General features: G+C 38.5%; 1 protein-coding gene across 1 annotated transcript in view; it reads right to left on the reverse strand.

The window, feature by feature from the left end:
* Window positions 1-20,414, reverse strand: part of DGKK (diacylglycerol kinase kappa) — a 137,450-nt gene that overhangs the window by 48,097 nt on the left and 68,939 nt on the right. The gene's annotated exons all lie outside the window — the stretch shown is intronic.

The raw sequence follows: 20,414 nt of genomic DNA on the forward strand, positions 1-20,414 counted from the left end.
GAAACTATTCAGAACATCTTTCCTTTTTTTTTTTAAACTTTTATTTATTTTAAGTGTGTGTTTCCAGGACCCATCAACTCCAAGTCAAGTAGTTGTTTCAATCTAGTTGTGGAGGGCGCAGCTCACACTCGCCCATGCAGGGATCGAACCTGCGACCCTGGTGTTATGAGCATCGTGCTCTAACCAACTGAGCTAACTGGCCGTCCCATCTTTCCATTTTAAATAGAATTCTTTGGGTTTCTTTTTTTTTTCTTTTTGCTATTGAGTTGTATGAGTTCTTTATATAATTTAAATATTAACTCTTTATCAAATATATGATTTTCAAATATTTTCTCCCAATCAGTAGGTTGCCTTTTTATTTTGTTGATGGTTTCTTTGATGTGCAGAAGCTTTGAAGTTTGATGTAGTCCCAGTGGTTTATTTTTGCTTCTGTTACCTTTGCTTTTGGTGTGAAATCCAAAAAATTATCACCAAGACTGATGTCGAGGAGTTTACTGACTACATTTCCTCAATTTCTTTTCTTTTTTTTTTCTTTTATTTTGGAATATTAGGGAACAATATATTTTTCCAGGATGTCAAGCTTTTTTTTTTTTAATCTAGCTGTGGGGGGCACAGCTCAGCTCCAAGTCAAGTCATTGTTTTCAATCTAGTTGTGGAGGATGCAGCTCACTGGCCCATGTGGAACTCGAACCAGCAACCTTGGTGTTATGAGCACCGTGCTCCAACCACTAAGTGCGCCCACTGGCGGCTCAGTTCCAAGCTCAAGCCATTGCTTCTCACTGGACCATGTGGAACTCGAATTTGCGACCTTGGTGTTATGTGCACTGCGCTCCAACCACTGAGCCCACCCACTGGCGGCTGAGCTCCAAGCTCAAGCCGTTGTTTTCAATCTAGTTGTGGAGGACCCAGTTCACTGGCCCATGCGGGAATCGAACCAGTAACCTTGTTGTTAAGAGCTTGCAGTCTAACCAACTGAGCCATCTGGCTGCCCCTTCAATTTCTTTCATCAATATCTTATAGTTTTCTTATAGTTTTCAGTACAGGTCTTTCACCTTCTTGGTTAAATTGATTCCTAGATATTTCAGTCCATTTGATGAAATTGCAAATGGGACTATTTTTTTTTAAAAATTTCTCTTTCTGACAGTTTGTTTTTAGTGTATAAAAACAGAACAGATTTTTTAATATTGATTTTGAATCCTACCACTATACTGAATTTGTTTATTAGTTCTAACAGGTTTGTGGGGTTTTTTTGGTGGAGTTTTTTTTTTTTTTTTTTTTTTGGCATAATATATATAATATCATGTCATCTGCAAATAGTGACAATTTTACTTCTTTCTTTCTCATTGGGATGTCTTTTATTTCTTTTTCTTGCCTAATTTCTCTGGCTAGGACTTCTGATACTACATTTTTAAAAAAATGGTTTAAGAGTGCGAGGTGGTTCAAGGTGGCAATATAGAAAGATCCCAAACTCACCTCCTCCCACACATACAACAAATCCACAACTACATACGGAACAGTTTCCTCTGAAAATAACCTGAATAGCTACTCCACAAGAAAGGATAAAAGAGCTAGATGGAGACAAGTAGGAGAGGCAAACACATGCTCTTTCCAAAATTCCCATCTCTGGGGTGGCAACGCACAATCGGGAGGTATAGATGGATAGATAGATAGATAGATAGATAGATAGATAGATAGATAGATAGATAGATAGATAGAGCTACTCCCTGAGGAGAAAAGGCTTTGGACCCCACATCAGAAAACCCAACACTTAGGTTCAGCATGAGACAAGCCCCCAGAATATCTGGCTTTGAAACCCAATGTGACTTACATTCAGGAGAATGATAGGATGTAGGGAATGAAGATTCTACTGTTAAAGGGCTCATGTACAGATTCACTTGCCCTGGGACCCAACACAAAAGCATCCATATGTAAAGGGAGTTCATTTTCTAAACTGAAAGCATCTGTCAGAGGGGCAGAAGTCTGTTGAGACTCTCTCTGGGGACAGAGGCACTGGTGGGAGCAATTTTGATGTTCTCTTTCTATCATACTAGCACCAGTGCTGGTGGATGTCATGTTTGTATGCTCACTCTAACTTGCTAGTGGTGGTGAGTGAGTAGCTCTGTCCCACAGACATACAGGGAGAGACTGAGCTATGTGGCTCCAGGGGAAGGGCTGACAGGACAACTGCCATTGTTCCTGGGTTGTGCTTTCCTCCCACACAGCGAAATCTGAATCTGCATTAACTTGGTGAACTCTCACTCCACCCAATGACTCCCTGAGACCCCACCCCACCCAATTTGCAGATGGCCAGAGGCTCTGTTGGTGGCAGGCAGCCCACCTTGGTCCACGATGCAGTCTTTCTTAAAAAACTCTCAAAGTCTGCAGGCTGCAGACAGAGAGAGCTGTGGCCTTGTTGTGCCCTTGCCTTTTGCTGAGTGGCTCTAGGCTCAAAACTGGTGTAAAATCTGAATCTGCATTAACCTGGTGAACACAACTCGTCACTCCCTGGTGACTCCTTGAAACTCTGCCTCACTCAACTCACGTACCACCTGAGGCTTTCAGTGGATGAGCCTATGGGCAACCAGCAGTGGGTGGAAAGCCTCAGGGTACTCTGAGCATTTTGCTGAGCTGCCCCAGGCCCAGTACTGGTGGCAACCAGCCACAGTTCATAGCGTGGCCTCCCTCATGCAACTCCAAATCCAGCAGAGGCAGCAATCAACTGTGGATCACTTTGTAACTTTTACTATGTAGTCCCTGGCAGATCACAGACAGCAGCTGACCTTGACCTGCACAGGATACCCTCCCAAGAGGCCCCAGAACCAACACATCTGGTGGCTGGCTTCAGACCGCAACAGAGAAACACTTGATTAGCCCCCAAAGTGGAATTCCCAAAGGGTGGTCTCAGCAGGCACCAGAGCCCACTGGGGCAAATCCTGCCCCATGGGGTCAGCCCACATACTGCAGCTTGTGTGCTGTGGTTGTGGCCAATCCTCACAGCTAGTCAGCCTGAGGGTCAAGACCACCCACTGACGTGCCAATAGCAATCAATGCTCAACTATAAGAAGAGGACACACACAATCCACACAAGGGATAATCCTGGAGTACTGGCTCAGGGAGACTGTGTCACTGGATCCCACAGGACACTTACTACATAAGGCCACCCTGCCAAGACTGGGAGATGTAGCAGCTATACTTATTGCATAGAAACAAACATAGAGAGGCAGTCAATATGAGGATACAAAGAAAAATGTCCTAAATTAAAGAACAGGTGAAAACTCCAGAAAAAGAACTAAACAAAAGAAGGCAAGCAATCTACCAAAAACAGGATTCAAACACTAGTTATAAGGATGCTTAAGGACCTTAGTGAGAACTTCAACAAAGAGATAGCAAGCATAAAAAAGGACATAGAAAACATAAAAAAGAACCAGTCAGATGTAAATAATAAAACAACTGAAATGAAGAATACACTAGAAGGAATCAATAATAAATTAAATGAAGCATAGGGTCAAATCAGTAAATCAGAAAACAAGGTAACAGAAAACATGCAACTGGAACAGCAAAAAGAAAAAAGAATTTTAAAAAATGAGGATAGTTTAAGGGACCTCTGGGACAACATCAAGCATACCAATTTTCACATCATAAGTGTACCAGAAGGAGAAGAGGGCAAGGGATTGAAAACCTATTTGATGAAATAATGACTGCAAACTTCCCTAATCTGGCAAAAGAAATAGATACACAAGCCCAGGGAATGTAGACAGTTCCAAATAAAATAAATCCAAAGACACCCACACCAACACACATCATAGGTAAAATGGAAAAGGTTAAAGACAAAGAGAGAATATTCAAAGCAGCAAGAGAAAGGCACCTACAAGGGAGCTCCTAAAAGGGAGCTCCCATAATACTGTCAGCTAATTTCACAATAGAAACTTTGCAGGCCAGAAGAGATTGGAATGAAATATTCAAAGTAATGAAAAGCAAGGACGTACAAGCAAGACAATTCTACCAGCAAGGCTATCATTTAAAATTGAAGGAGAGATAAAGAGCTTTCCAGACAAGAAGAAAAACCAGAGGAGTTCATTTCCAGTATTATAAGAAATGTTAAAGGGACTTCTTTCAGAAGAACAAAAAGACTAAAATATGAATAATAAAACGGCAATAACTACATATTTATCAATAATCACTTTAAATGTAAGTAGATTAAATGCTCCAATCAAAAGATATAGAGTAGCTGAATGGATAAGAAAAGAAAGGCCATACATTTGCTGCTTAACAGAGATCCATATCAGATTGAAAGCTACACACAGAATGAAAGCAAAGGGATAGAAACTGATATTTCATGCAAATGGAAATGAAAAAATGCTAGGGTAGTAATACTTATATCAGAGAAAATAGACTTTAAAACAAAGGCTATGATAATAGACAAAGAAGGACATTTTATAATGATAAAGGGATCAATTCAAAAACAAGAAATAACCCTTATAAACATTTATACACCCAACATAGGAACACCCAAATATATAAAGAAAATATTGACACACATAAAGGACAGACAACAGTAATACAGTCATATTAGGGATGTTAACACCTCATTCACGTCAATTGATAGATCTTCCAGACAGAAAATCAATAAGGAAACAGTTGCCTTCAATGACACATTAGAGCAGATGGACGTAATGGATATGTTTAGAGCATTTTACTGCAAAGCAGAAGAATATGCATTCTTTTCAAGTGCACATGGAACATTTTCCAAGATAGACCACATGTTAGGCCATAAAACAACTCTCAATATATTTAAGAAGACTGAAATCATATCAAGCATCTTCTCCATGGGCCCAGGAGGGGTAGTAGATGGGGGGAGGAGGGTTATCACTGTGTGAGGGATATAAATGATAAATGTTTAACTATTACATTGTTTTGTACATCTGAAACTAATAAAAAATGTTAAAAAAATAAAATAAATAAAAGGATGAATTTTATGTTATGTAAAAAAAAAAAAAAAAAAGATTCAATCAACGTTCAAAATAGACCAATAAAATGAAAAGGGAAAAAGGAAAAAAAAGCATCTTCTCCAACCACAATGGCATAAAACTAGAAATCAATTACAAAAAAAACCTGAAAAACACACAAACACATGCAGGCTAAACAACATATTTCTAAACAATAAATGGGTTAACAATGAGGTCAAGAAAGAAATCAAAAGATACCTTGAGACAAATGGAAATGAAAACAAAACGACCTAAAATCTATGGGACACAGTGAAAGCAATCCTAAGATGGAAATTCATACTAATACAGGCCTACCTGAAGAAACAAGAAAAAATCTCAAACAATCTAACCTTACACCTAAAGAACTAAAAAAAGAACAGCAAGCAAAGCCCAAAGTGAGTACAAGGAAAGAAATAATAAAGATCAGACTGGAAATGAATGAAATAGAATCTAAAAAAAAACCAATGCAAATGATCAATGTTGGTTCATTGAAAAGATAAACAAAATTGATAAATCTTTAACCAGGCTCATCAAGAAAAAAAGAGAGGACCCAAATAAATAAAATCAGAAATGAAAGAAGAGAACTGACAACTGACAGCACAGAAATACAAAGGATTATAAGACAATACTATGAACGGTTATATGCCAACAAGTTGGACAATCTGGAAGAAATGGATAAATTCCTAGAAACAAAGAGTCTTCCAAGACTGAGTCAAGAAGAAACAAAATCTGAACACACCAATTACTATTAACAAAATCAAATCAGTAACCAAAAAATTCAGAACAGACAAGTCCTGGAGTGGATGGCTTCACAGGTGAATTTTACAAAACATTCAAAGAAGAATTAACACCTGTCCTTCTCAAACTATTCCAAAATATTCAAGCTCATTTTATGAGGTCACCATTACACTGACTCCAAAACCAGACAAAGCTATTACAAAAAACAGAAAATTATAGGCGAATATCCCTGATAAACAAAATGCAAAAATCCTCAACAAAATATTAGCAAACTGAATACAGCAAAAAAGATCATACACCATGATCAAGTGGGATTTATTCCTGGGATGCAAAGTTGGTTCAATATCCACAAATCAATTAATATGATATACCACATAAACAAAGTGAAGGATAAAAATCATGTGATCATATCAATAGGTGCAGAAAAAGAATTTAATAAAATTCAGCATCTATTTATAATAAAACTCTCAGCAAAGTGGGAATAGAGGGAACCATACCTTAACATAATAAAGGCCATATATGACAAACCCATAGCTAACATCATACTCAATGGGGAAAAGCTACAAGCATTTTCCTTAAGATCAATTACAAGACATGGATGTCCACTTTCACCACTTTTATTCAAATGGTATTGGAAGTCCTAGCTATAGCAATCAGGCAAGAAAAATAAATTAGAGGCATCAAAATTGGAAAGGAAGAAGATAAACTGTCATTATTTGCAGAAGACATGGTACTACGGATACAAAATTAATATTCAGAAATCAATTGCATTTTATATGCCAATAATGAACTATCAGAAAGAGCAATTAAGAAAGCAATTGCATCATAAAATGAATAAAATTTTGAGGAATAAATTTAACCCTGGAGGTAAAAGACCTGTACTTGGAAAATTATAAGACATTGAAGAACATACAAATAAATGGAAGCATACACTGTGCTCATGGATAGGAAGAATTAAAATTGTTAAAATATCCATACTTGATAAGAGGTGACATCAGAAACATGGCAGCTTAAAGGGTGCTCCTTGAAATCTTCCCTGGAAGTTAGAACAAATTGAACAACTATAATTCAACAAAGGATTCCCTAAGCATCACACAGACAAGTCTGAGAGATCTGTGTATAGAAAAATCTGAAGGTGGGCAAATCGGGGCAAACAGAGGAAGAGAAAAGGGAGACGTGCAGAGATGTGGGCCGCAGGACACACCCCTGAGCTCACTGTGGTCCTGGGAAAGGGGAGGATTGAGACTGAAGGTGCATTTTCTGTGGCCCACAATCCTGCCTGAGGGATCAGCATATAATATGGCTAAACCCACTGATTGGGGCAAAGACCTCCAGGCAAAGACTGAATACAGAAGGGCAATAGCCCTCACTGCCCTTACTATCACGCAGAAAAGAAAGCCATGGAGCCTGGCCGCCTTCACCCACTCTCCCAGAACTCGCTTCCCCCTCACCCTCCCAATGTTAGCAGCGGGCCCCAGGGGAAAAACAACAACTGTAGCAGTGTTGGATTAAAGAGCAGAATATCTACAACCCTGAAAACTGGAGAGATAGCTCCTGAGTGGCAGATGCATAATGCGGCTAATTCCAGAGACAGGGAAGGAGCTGTAGGGGCGAGATAGCTGCGGGATGTATGTTGCCATTGCTTAGAGCCACAAACACACCTTTTGCCTCACTCAGTCCACCCTGCCCCTACCTCTCCCTGCTCATTCCTGCAGGGCACCCAGAGCTGCAGAGACACACGTGTTCTGCATTGGGATGCAGGGGTAGCATTGTGGTTTCAGAGGCTCAGAACCCCGTTGCCCACCATATCATCCCATGGGGGTGGTGCTCTGAGACAGAGATGACCTGATCACAGAGGAGAAGCCCACTTCCCAGGAAATGTCCCACCACAGGAGAAACTGGAACAGCACAAGAAAAAATAAAACGCTGCAGCACAAAGTAGAAAATAAAACGTTCTCGCGCCACCTACTGGAAAGCAAAAGAAAAACCTCTTTAGATCAACCTGCGGCAGAATCCACCTCTGTAGATGCCCAGAAAGAGAAATAATCAATTAATTGCTATGAATAACCAAGGTAACATGGCAGCTCAGAAAGAAAATGAAAAATCTCCGGAAAATGAACTTAACGACATGGAAATATTTGACTTAAATGACAGAGAAATCAACATTGCAGTTCTGAAAAAACGCAATGTGATGCAAGAAAACTCAGATAGGCAGTTTAAATGAATTCAGAAATAAAATCAATGAACAAAATAAATATTTTACCAAAGAGATTGAAATAAAAAAATAGAAATTCTGGAGCTGAAGAACTCAATAAAAGAGATGAAGAATAAAATAACCAGCTCAGGAATTAGACGTGACCAGACGGAGGAAAGAATTAGTGACATTGAAGATAGAAATCTGGAAATTATGCAGATGGAAGAAGAGAGATTTGAGAGTTAAAAGAAATGAAAGAACTCTACAAGAACTTTCTGACTCCATCAGAAAGAGCAATATAAGAATAATGGGCATACCAGGAGGAGAAGAGAGGAAGAAGGGAACAGAGACTCTATTCAAACAAATACTCGAAGAGAACTTCTCAAACGTATGGAAAGAACTGGATCCTTGGATTCAAGAAGCAAACAGAACACCTAATTCTATCAAACCCAACAGGCTTTCTCCAAGGAACATTATGTTGAAGCTGTCAAATATTAATGACAAAGAAAGAATTCTGAAAGCAGCCAAGGAGAGAAGACAGTAACCTACTAAGGAAAACCCATTAGATAATCATCAGACTTTTCAGCAGAAGTGAGTGGAATAAAATATTCAAACGATTGAAAGAGAGAAATTACCAGCCAAGAAGAATATATCCAGTAAATATATCCTTTAGATATAAAAGAGGAATAAAGACCTATCCAGATATACAGAAGTTGAGGGAATTTTCCACAAGGCCTGCATTATAAGAAATACTGGAGGAGGATATTTGACCTGAAATAAAAAGTCAAAAGGATACAAAACTATGAGCAAGGTTACTAACAGACAGACAGAAGCAGGAAATGGCAACCCCTATACAGAATAAGGCACTATACACTTAAACATAACATAAAGGGTAAAGAAGATGAAAACATAAAAAAAGAAAAATACAAGAAGAAGACAACTTGCTACTGCAACTCAGAAATCAACTCACAGCATAAATAATGATAATTTGTGACAGCCAAAACATAAAAAGTGAGAGAATAAAGATCTGAATTTGCAAAGGGGAATGGATATAAGAAGCATGCTGAAGAAAAAGGACTACTGAAACTTTTTTTAAACATAAACTTAATGGTAACCACCACCCCCCTCCCCCCAAAAAAAAATCCAGAACTGAGACACATAACATAAAAAAAGAGGAAACAGAGGGAAAAAAATCATAGAGTGCCACCAAACTAAAATAACAGACAGGAACAAAAGGGCCAAGAAACAATGGAGACACCGAGCTACCAGAAAACAAAAGATAAAATGGCCATAGGAAATCCTCCTATATCAATAATCACCCTAAATGTAAATGGATTGAACTGAACAATAAAAAAGCACAGAGTAGCAGAGTGGATCAAAAAACTAAACCCAACCATATGCTGCCTCCAAGAGACACGTCTCAGCTACAAGGACAAATATAGACTCAAAGTGAGAGTGGGAAACAATACTCCAAGCAAATGGTATCCAGAGAAAAGTGGGTGTACGCATACTTACATCGGATGAAATAGACTTCAGGATAAAAAAGGGTAACAAGAGACAAAATGGACATTTCATAATGATAAAGGGGAGAATACAACAAGAATACATAACACTTATCAATATACAAAGGGTGCCAAAAAATGTCTACACATTTTAAGAAAGGAAAAAAAAACCTGTATTAAAATTATATTGATAGTAACCACTTCGAGCACCTCTTATAATTGTAGAAGTCAAACATGACTTGTGTTCATCTATTGTTATTGGTATATATAGAGTATTACAGTTTTAATACAGTTTTTTTTCCTTTCTTAAAATGTGTATACAGTTTTTTGTTTTTTTTTTTTGGCACCGTCTGTATATGCCCCCAGTCAGGGAGCACCAAAATATACTAACAGAACCAAAGGGAGAAATTGACCAAAACAAAATTATAGTAGGGGACCTAAATACCCCATTGACAGCTATGGATAGATCTCCAAACTGAAAACCAGTAAGGACATATCAGCCTTAAATGACACATTAGACCAAATGGACGTAATTGACAGTTACAGAGCACTTCATCCTAGAATACCAGATTATACATTCTTTTCTAGTGCACATGGAACATTCTCAAGGACAGACTGTATGTTGGGATACAAAACTAGCCTTGCCAATTTAAGAACTGGGGAGCACACTTAGAGAACCAATGGTTAAGCACTCCCTGAAGACCCTCATAGATTAGTACCATTATTTTTATAATGTTTTAATTAAAATACAGCTAACATACAATATTGTATTAGTTTAAGATGTACACCATAGTTAGTCAGCATCTATATACTCAAAGAAATGATCACCACAATAAGTCCAGCAACCATCTGACTCTGTACCATGTTATCACAATATTATTGACTATATTCCCTATACTGTACATTACATCCCCATGACTTATTTGTTTTGTACTTGGAAATTTGGACCTCTTATTCCCCTTCATCTTTTTCCCCCTTTTATAATTTTTCAATAACAGTTGACATTGAATATTATTTTATATTAACCTCAGGTATATAGCATAGTAGTTAGACATAATTTAAGAAGAGATCCCCCTGGCTAGTCTAGTACCCACCTGGCACTATACATAGTTATTACCATATTGTTGACTATATTCCCTATGGTTTATTTTACATCCCCATGACTATTTTGTAACTACCAATTTGTATTTCTTAATACCTTCATCTTTTCACACTGCCCCCTCAATCTCCCTCCCACCTATCACCCTGATACACCTAGCACCCACCTGAAACCATACATAGTTATTACAATATTACTGCTATATTCCTTATGCTATACCCTACATCCCCATGACTACTGTGTAACAACTAATTTCTGCTTCTTAATAAATTCCCCTTTTCACCCATCCCCAGCCCCCTTCCCATCTGGCAACCATCAAGATGTTCTCTGTATTTATTAGTTTGTTTTTATTTTGTTTATTTTGTTCTTTAGATTCTACATATAAGCAAAATCACATTGCATCTGTCTGACATACTCCACTCAGCATAATAACCTCCAGGTCCATCCATGCCACCGCAGATGGCAAGAATCCATTCCCTTCCATGGCTGAGCAATATTCCATTGTATATATGTACCACCTATTCTTTATCCATTCATCCATCGATGGGCACAAAGGCTTCCTTCACATCTTTGTCATTGTAAACAAGGCTGCAATGAACATATGGATACATGTGTCCTCTCAAAGATGCATTTTGGGTTTCTTCAGAGAAATACCCAGAAGTGGGTTTACTGGGTCCTTCTTTGTCTCCCATTATAGTCCCAGTCTTAAAGTCCATCCTGTGTTGTACAAGCACTGCCAACCCAGTCCTCTTTTTTTTCTTGTTTTCATTGCAATGAAACATCTTCCTCCACCCCTCCACCCCCAGTCCATGTGTGTCCCCCATTCCAAAGTGAACCCCACGCAGGCAGCACATGCAAGGGTACTGCCCACCCACCCACTCAGCCACCCCATCTCTCTCTTTTTTTATTTGTTAGCTTCAGGTGTACAAAACAATCTAATAGTTAGATATTTCACCCCTTACAAAGTGATAACCCCCTGCCCCCAGTCTATTGCCCCTCTGACATCGTATATATCTATTACAATTCCATTGACTCTTTTCCCTATGCTGTACTCCATATCTCATGACTATATATATGTATATTAAATTATAGTTGACATACAATATTATTCAGCTTCAGCTTCAGGTGTACAGTGCAGTGGTCAGGTATCTACACCATCCATGAAGTGGTCTCCCTAATAAGACATGTACCCATCTGACACCCTACAAATTCTTTACATTATTGATTATATTTTCCGAATTATCTTTCATATCCCCATGGCAATATTGTAGTTACCAATTTGTGCTTTCTAATCCCCTTCCCTTTTCCCTCATCCCCACCCTGCTCCCATCTAGCAACCATCAGTTTTTCCTCTATATCTCTGAGACTATTTCTGTTTACTTTGCTCATTTATTCAGTTCTTCAGATTCCACATATAAATGAGATCATATGATACTTGTCTTTCTTTGACGTATTTCACTTAGCATAATGTTCTCTAGGTCCATCTACATCATTGCAAATGGTAAGATTTCATTCTTCTTTATAGCCAAGTAATACTCCATTGTATAAATGTACCACAGTTTCTTAATCCAGTTATCTACCGATGGCATTTCGGTTGTTTCCAAGTCTTGATCAGCCACCCCATTTCTTGACTGGAGCATTCAGTCCATTCACTTTCAAAGTAATCATTGATTAATATGTAGTTATTTCTATTTTATTATTTATATTTTTTATCTTATTTTTCATCTTAAAGAAGTCCCTCTAAAAGTCTTTGTAATATTGGTTTGGTGGTGAGGAACTATAGCTTTTTCTTGTCTGGGAAGCTTTTTATGTGTCCTTCGATTGTAAATGATAGCTTTGCTGGGTAGAGTAATCTTGGTTGTAGGTCCTTGCTTTTCATCACTTAGGATATTTTGTGCCAATTCCTTCTTGCCTGCAAAATTTCTGTTGAGAAGTCAGCTGATAGTCTTATGGGAGCTCCCTTGTAGGTAACTGTTTTTCTCGTGCTGCTTTTAAGATTCTCTCTTCATCTTTAACCTTTGGCATTTTAAATATGATGTGTGTTGGTGTGGGTCTCTTGGAGTTCATATTGTTTGGGACTCTGCACTTCCTGGGGGAAGTTTTCAGTCATTATTTCTTCAAATAAGTTATTAATTCCTTGCTCTCTCTCTTCTTCTGGTAACCTTAAACTAGCTTCATTTTTCATTTTTGAATTATTTTTCTTCTGTTTTGACTGTGTGTTTTCTGCTACTTTATCATCTAAATTGCTGATTTGATCCTTTGCTTCATCTAATCTATGTTGATTCCCTCTAATGTATTCTTCATTTCAATTACTGTATTCTTTATTTCTGACTGGTTCTTTTTTGTTTTCTGTCTCCATTTTTATGTTTTGTATCTTTGTTGAAGTTCCCCTGAGATCACTGAGCATCCTAATAACCAGTGTTTTGAACTCTGCATCTGTTAGATTGCTTGTCTCCAGTTTGTTTAGTTCTTTTTTTCTGGAGCTTTGTACTGTTCTTTTATTTGGGATAGGTTTCTTTGTGTCCCCACTTTAGCTGCCTCCTGGTGTTTGTTTCTATGTATTAGATAGGGCTTCTATGTCGCCCAGTAGTGTAAAGTGGTCTTATGTATTAGCTATCCTGAGGGGCCCAGTGGTGCAGTGTTCATGGTCATGTGAGCAGGTGTTCCAGGTGTGTGTTTTGTGTGGGTTGTGTGCCCTCCTGTTATAGTTCTGCCATGGTTGCCGTTTGCACATCAGTGGGATGGATTTACCCTTTGGCTGATAGGTTGTGAAGACTAGTATGACTACAGTGGAGGAACTATTGTGCAGGGGCTCAGCCTACAGTGTAGGATTCACTTTAGCAGGGCTCTGATGCCTGCCCAGTCTTCCCTTTGGGTGTGTCATACTTGGAGGTCGTTGGGTGATGCTCCAGCTCGGTCTGAAGCTGGCCCCTGGGCATGCCAGCCCCTCCTAGGAGGGCCCCCTCCACAAGCCAAGTTCAGCTGCAGTCTATGCCCTGCCTGGGGCTACCTGGCATGAGCCACAAAGCAATCTGTAGACAGACACCATCTATGCTGGGCTTGGAGGCGTCTTGAAAGGCCAAGCCATGAACAGAGGCCAGGCTTAGGGCTGCTCAGGAAATGGTATGGTACACACTGAATCCAGATGCTGCTGGTTTGGGTTTTGCAAACTTTTGAAAGATTTTAGGAAAATCCACAGCATAAGCCAAGACAGGTTTTTTGTACAAAAAAAAACCACTGGAAGGGGCTTGGTGTATCTAAAACTTGGGTGGAACCAGAGTCTCAGGGAATCACCAGGGCAGGGCAAATGAATGGTGTTAGCCAGGCTGATGGAGAATCAAATATGGTGGCTGCCTGCATCAGAAATGCTGGGTGTGGGGAGGGCTCAACAAGGAAACAACGGCTTTGTTCAGCTCCGTTGTCCAGGAGATAGTTTCTCCTCCAGCCCTCATCCTGCAGCCAGACAACTCAGTTCCTCGTTGTATGATCCTGGCACCTTTCAAGCTGTTGCCCCAGCACTGCAGCTCAGAGCAAGTAAGTCCATCAGCAAGTAAGACTTTGCACAGTCCCTTTAAGGGGAAAGCCTGGGACTGCAGCCACCCTCGTCTCACTCAGCCACAATTTCCACTGGTTTTCACAGCCAGGAATTCTCTCCACAGCTTTGGAACCCTGGGATGGGGAGCCTGGTGTGGGGCTGGGACCCCTCACCTCTCAGGGGGAACCTCCACAGTTGAAATATCCCTCCCCATTTTTAATGGTCACACAGGGAGTGAGACCAGCCCATTCCATGTCTCTGCTCCTTCTACAAGTCTTGAGGTGGCCTATATATGTCTTTAGTTGTAGGGTTTCAGTTCAGCTAGACTTCAGGTGATTCTCAGTGATGGTTGTTCTGTAGTTAAGTTGTCATTTTGATGTGGTCATGAGAATAGGCAAGCACAGCATTTATCTGCTCTGCCATCTTGACTAGAAATCCCTTAAATTGTTTCCTTCCTTTTCTTTTATTATTGATGTAGGCATTTAACACTCTGGCATTATCTTACAATGACTTTTGCTTCATCTCATAAGTTTTGATATGGTGTATTTCCATTTTCATTGTCTCTATGTATTTTTGGATTTCCTACTTTAATTTCTGTGTTGACCCATTGGTTCTTCAATAGCATGTCATTTTATCACCACATATTTGTGAATTTTCCACTTTTCTTCCTATAATTGATTTCTAGTTCAATATCATTGTTGTTGGAAAAGGTGCTTGATATGATTTCAATCATTTATATTTTATTAAGACTTGTTTGTGTCCCAACATATTCTGGAGACTAGTCCATGTGTGCTTGAGAAGAATGCATATTCTGCTGCTTTTGGGTCAAATATTATATATATATACGTATATATATACATATATATACATATATACATATATATATACATATATACATATATACATATATACATATATATATATATATATATATATATATATATATATATATATACACACATACATATATATATATAAAACTCCAACTGCTTTAATGTGTCATTTAAGGCTGATGTTTCCTTATTGACTTTCTATCTGATGGTCCATCAATTGATGAATGTGAGGTATTAAAATCCCTTACTAATACTGTAATCTTGTAATATATTATTAGTTCTTCTTTAAGTTCTGTTAATATCTGCTTTATATATTTAGGTGATCCTATGTTATGTGCAAATATTACAAATATAATATTTACAATTAATATTTACAAATATTACATCATTTGTTCGATTTTTCCCTTTATCTTTATGTAATTACCTTCTCTCTCTGTTTTATAGTCTATTTTGTCTGATATAAGTATAGCTACTGTAGTTTTCTTTTGGCTTCCATTTGTAGGAAAACATCTTTTCCATATTTTCACTTTCAGTCTGTGTGTGTCCTTACATCTTTGGTGAGTCTCCCATAGGGAGCATATAGCTGGGTCTTGTTTTTGTATCCATTCAACTACTCTATGTCTTTTGATGGGATAATTTAGTCCATATTTTATTTAAAATAGTTATTGATAGGTATGTACTTATTGCCATTTTCTTAATTGTTTTCTGGCTGTTTTGTAGTTCCTCTCTTCCTTTCTTCTTCTGTTGCTTTCTTTCCTTGTGATTTGATGATTTTCTGTAGTGGTATGCTTAGGTTTCTTTCTCTGTATATTTTGTATATCTACTATAGGTTTTTGCTTTGTGGTTACTATGAGGCTTACATATAATAACTTTTATTCATAACAGGCTATTTTAAGTTGATAAATTAAATTTGAATGCGTTCTAAAGCTTTCCACTTTTACTTTATTTCCCCATGTTTTCTGCTTTTGATTCCACAGTTTACATTATTTTATCTCACATATATCCCTTGACAAAATATTGTGGATATAGTTATTTTTTACTACTTTTGTCTTTTAACCTTTATGGTAGATTTAGAAGTGATTAAGCCACCAAGTTTACAACATTAGAATATTCTGAATTTTCCTATATATTTACTTTTACCAGGGATATTTATACTTTCATATATCTTCCTGTTAGTAATTAGCACTCTTGTTTCAGCTTAAAGAAGTCCCTTTAACATTTCTTATAAGGCTGATCTAGTGGTGATGAATTCCTTTAGCTTTTGCTTCTGTGGAAAATTCTTTATCTTTAATTCTGAAGGAGAACTTTGCCTGGCTGGAAGTTTTTTCACATAACTTTGAACATGTTCCACCACTCGCTTCTGGCCTGCAAAGTTTCTGCTGAAATATCTGCTACTGTGTTTCCCTGAAAATAAGACCGAGCTGGACCATCAGCTCTAATGCGTCTTTTGGAGCAAAAATTAATATAAGACAAAGTATTATATTATACCTGGTATTATATTATATTATATTATATTATATTATATTATATTATATTATTTCATATTATATTATATTATATTATATTATATTATATTATATTATATTATATTATATTATATAAGACCCAGTCTTATATTATATTAAAATAAGACCGGGTTTTATATTAATTTTTGCTCCAAAAGACGCATTAGAGTTGATGGTCCAGCTATGTCTTATTTTCAGGGAAAAATGGTAATAGTAGTATGGGGGTTCCCTTGTATGTAACAAGTTGTTTTTCTTTTGCTTAAGAGTCTATTTGTCTTTAACTTTTGGCATTTTAATTATAATGTGTCTTCATGTGGGTCCCTTTGAGTTTATCTTATTTGGAAGTCTCTGGTATTCCTGAATCTGGATATCCATTTCTTTCCCCAGTTAGGAAAGTGTTCAGACATTCTTTGTTTAAATAAATTTACAATTTTCTGTCCCTTTCTCTCTCTTATAATCGTCTGGGACTCCTATAATGCAAATGTTATTCTGCTTGACGTTGTTCTATAAGTTCCTGAAGCTATCTTCGCTTTAAAAATAATTTTTCTTTTTATTGCTCTGATTGGGTGAATTCCTCTGTCCTGTATTTGAGTTCACTGATCCTTGCTTCTACTTCATCTAGTCTAGTCCATTGTTAAATTCATTTAGTGTATTTTTCAGTTTGGTTACTGTATTCTTCAGTACTGTGATTTCTATTTGGTAGTTTCTTATATATTTTCTATCTCTGTTGAAGTTCTCACTGTGTTCATACATTCTTTTCTCTAGTTCAGTAAGTGTCTTTATAACTACTATTTAGAACTCTTTACCATGTATATCACTTATCTTTGTTTCATTAATACTTTTTCTGAAGTTTTTATCTTGTTCTTTTGTTTGGAAAATATTCCTTCTGTTTCTTCATTTTCTTTGGGTTCTTGTGTTTGCTTCTCTGCAGTCGATAAAACAGTCTATTCTCCCAGTTTTGAGGTAGTGGCCTTAGGTAGGGGATGAAACTTATCATTCAGCCCTGCTCTAGCTCTTGGTTGTCTCTCAAACTTTTGTGATAGTCTAAGCAGCCAATTCTATTTTTAGTGGCTCCCAGTATTTGAGTGTCTCCCAAGACCTGCCATTGTTCCAAGATAGAAGATTTCAGTCAGCACCTAGATGCAGGCTGATTAGAAACCAGATACTCAGGTGGCAGCTTTTAAGATATGCAAATATATACAGTACTGTGGGACTAAAGGCGAAGTCTTACTAGCCACCAGAACTGGGTGACCTAGAAGTGCCCCTTGTGTAGCAGTTACAAAAATTGGGGCACCAGACGATTGTACAAGCTCCTTTTTGGGAGATCTCAGTGACCTGGAGCAAGTCAGAGGGAGAGCGCAAAGATAGCATCCACTGGCCTCTGTTCTTGGAAAGTATTTTGTAGATGTGTGCCAAACCAGAAGCCTGCCCTTCAGGCTGAAGCTTCAGTACAGCAAATAGGCCTCTTTCACAGAAAGACGGGTGTGTGTTTTAATCTGCTGTCCACATTGTGCCCTTAAGGTGGTCACTATCCAAGAATTTCTCTCCATTTGTTACTGTCCCATGGGACCCAGGAATGCAAGCACTGCTAGCCAACAGAGGCAGGTGATCAAGGGGTGTCCATTTGGGTAGCAGCCACAAAACAAGGGGTTCTAGACATAAAAACTGGGACACCAGATATGTGTAAGAGCTCCCCTCCAGGAGATACTGGTGTTCTGAAGCATGGCAGAAGGAGAGCATGAAGATAGACCCTACCCTCTGAAGTCTCTGGAAAGGATTGCAGTTGGCCTTTAGATACGTGTTTAATTAGAAGCCGGTTCCTCAGGCTGCAACTGTAAAGATAAGCTAATAGACTGGATTCCTTGGACCGTTGCCTTTTCCTGTGCACTGGGGGTGATAGTCTATTAAGAACTCTTCTCAGTTGGTTACAGTCTTATGGGACTTACAAGCGATAGCCTTGCTGGCCACCAGAGCCAAGCAATCTATACTGTCTTTCCCCGAAAATAAGACCTAGCTGGATCATCAGCTCTAATGCATCTTTTGGAGCAAAAATTAATAAAAGACCCAGTATTATATTATATTATATTTATTATATTATATTATATTATATTATATTAATTATATTATATTATACCTGGTCTTATATTAAAATAAGTCTGGATCTTGTACTATGTAAGACCCAGTCTTATATTAATTTTTGTTCCAAAAGACGCATTAGAGCTGATGGTCTGGCTAGGTCTTATTTTCGGGGAAGCACAGTAGGTGTCTCCTGGTAGCAGCCACAAAAATCAGAGTGCCAGTTGAGCGTATAAGCTCTTTTCTGAGAGATACGAATGAGCTGGAACAAGGCAGAGGGAGAATGCAAAGATGATATTCACCAGCTTCCATTTTCTGAGAGCATCTCAATAGGCCCCAACAGGTGTGCTAAACCAGAAGCCTGCCCCTCAGGTCAAAGCTACTGAATAAACAAATAGGCCTCTTTCACAGACAGACTGGAGGTATATTTCATTTTGCTGTCTCTGTTGTGCCCTGGGAATGGTAATCTGCCAACAACTCTCTCTCTGATTGTTACAGTCCTGTGAGACTCAGAAACTTAAGCCCTGCTGGCCACCAGAGCCAGGCAATCAAGGGGCATCCCCCAGGTGGCAGCCACAAAAACTGAGGCACCAGATGTAAAAATTGGGGCACCAGATGCATGTAAAAGCTCTCCTCTGGGAGATATTGGTGCTCTGGAGCATGTCAGAGGGAGAATGGAAAGATGGTGCCCGCCCTCCAAGGTCTCTGGAAAGGATTACAGTTGACCCTCAGATGTATGTTTAATTAGAAACCTGCCCCTCAGGCTGCAGCTATGAAGATAAGCTAATAGGCCTCTTTTCACAGAAAGACTGGACTTCTCGGGCTGTTGCCTCTTGCTGTGCCCTGAGGGTGGTAGCCAGTTAAAAACTCTCCCTTGGTTACAGTTCTGTGGGACACGTAAGCATATGCCCCACTGGCCATGAGATCCAGGTGGTCTAGAGGCGTCGCTTGGGGGCAGCCTCCAAAATCAGGGCACCCAAGGAGGGTACAAACCCCTTCCAGGAGATACCAGTGAGCTGGATCAAAGCAGAGGGAGTGCAAATATGTCATTACCTGCTACATCGAGGCAGAAGGAACCAGAATCTTCTAAGAAGAAGCTTCCCTGTTTCCCTGAAAATAAGACCTAGCTGGGCAATCAGCTCTAATACATCTTTTGGAGCAAAAATTAATATAAGACCCGGTATTATATTATATTATATTATATTATATTATATTATATTATATTATACCTAGTCTTATAGCAAAATAAGGCCGGGTCTTATACTAATTTTTGCTCCAAAAGAGCTGATTGCCTGGCTAGGTCTTGTTTTCGGGGAAACATGATTATACTTTAGTTTCTTCTTGTCTAAAATAGTCAGTTTATAAGAAGTGTCTAAAAGGCTAGAAAGTCTAGATCAGGGTTTCTCAATGTCGGCACGGTTGACTCTTTGGGCCAGATAGTTCTTTGTTCTGCCCTGTGCATTTCAGGAGGTTTAGCACAATCCCGGGCCTTTACTCACTAGAAGCCTGCAGCACACCCTCTTTCCCTGAGTTGTAAAAATTAAAAATGTCTCCAGACATTGTTATATGTCTTCTGGGGGGTAAAATCACCCCCAGCTGAGAATCACTGGTGTAGAGGCATGATAATGTTGTAGTTAAGAGCATGGTTTTTGCAGAATTATGTATGAATCAAGACTCTTTTGCTTACTGGCTGTATGACCTTGAGCAAATCACTTCCCTGTACTAAACCTCACTTTCCTCATTTGTAAATGGGGACAATGAGGCCTTGTTTAGGGTTGTTGTAAGGATTAAATGAGATCATGTATATAAAACACTCAATACATAGTGGGAATAATAATGAGTTAACATTATTAACCATTATTAATTAACAAAGATTACAAGTTTCTAGGAAATGGTGAATGAAGAAGGTTTCTAAGGGTAGACTCAGAACTTATTTTTTTAATTGCC

This window comes from Rhinolophus sinicus, chromosome X (assembly GCF_036562045.2).
Source record: "Rhinolophus sinicus isolate RSC01 chromosome X, ASM3656204v1, whole genome shotgun sequence".
In the NCBI taxonomy this organism is placed as follows: domain Eukaryota; kingdom Metazoa; phylum Chordata; class Mammalia; order Chiroptera; family Rhinolophidae; genus Rhinolophus; species Rhinolophus sinicus.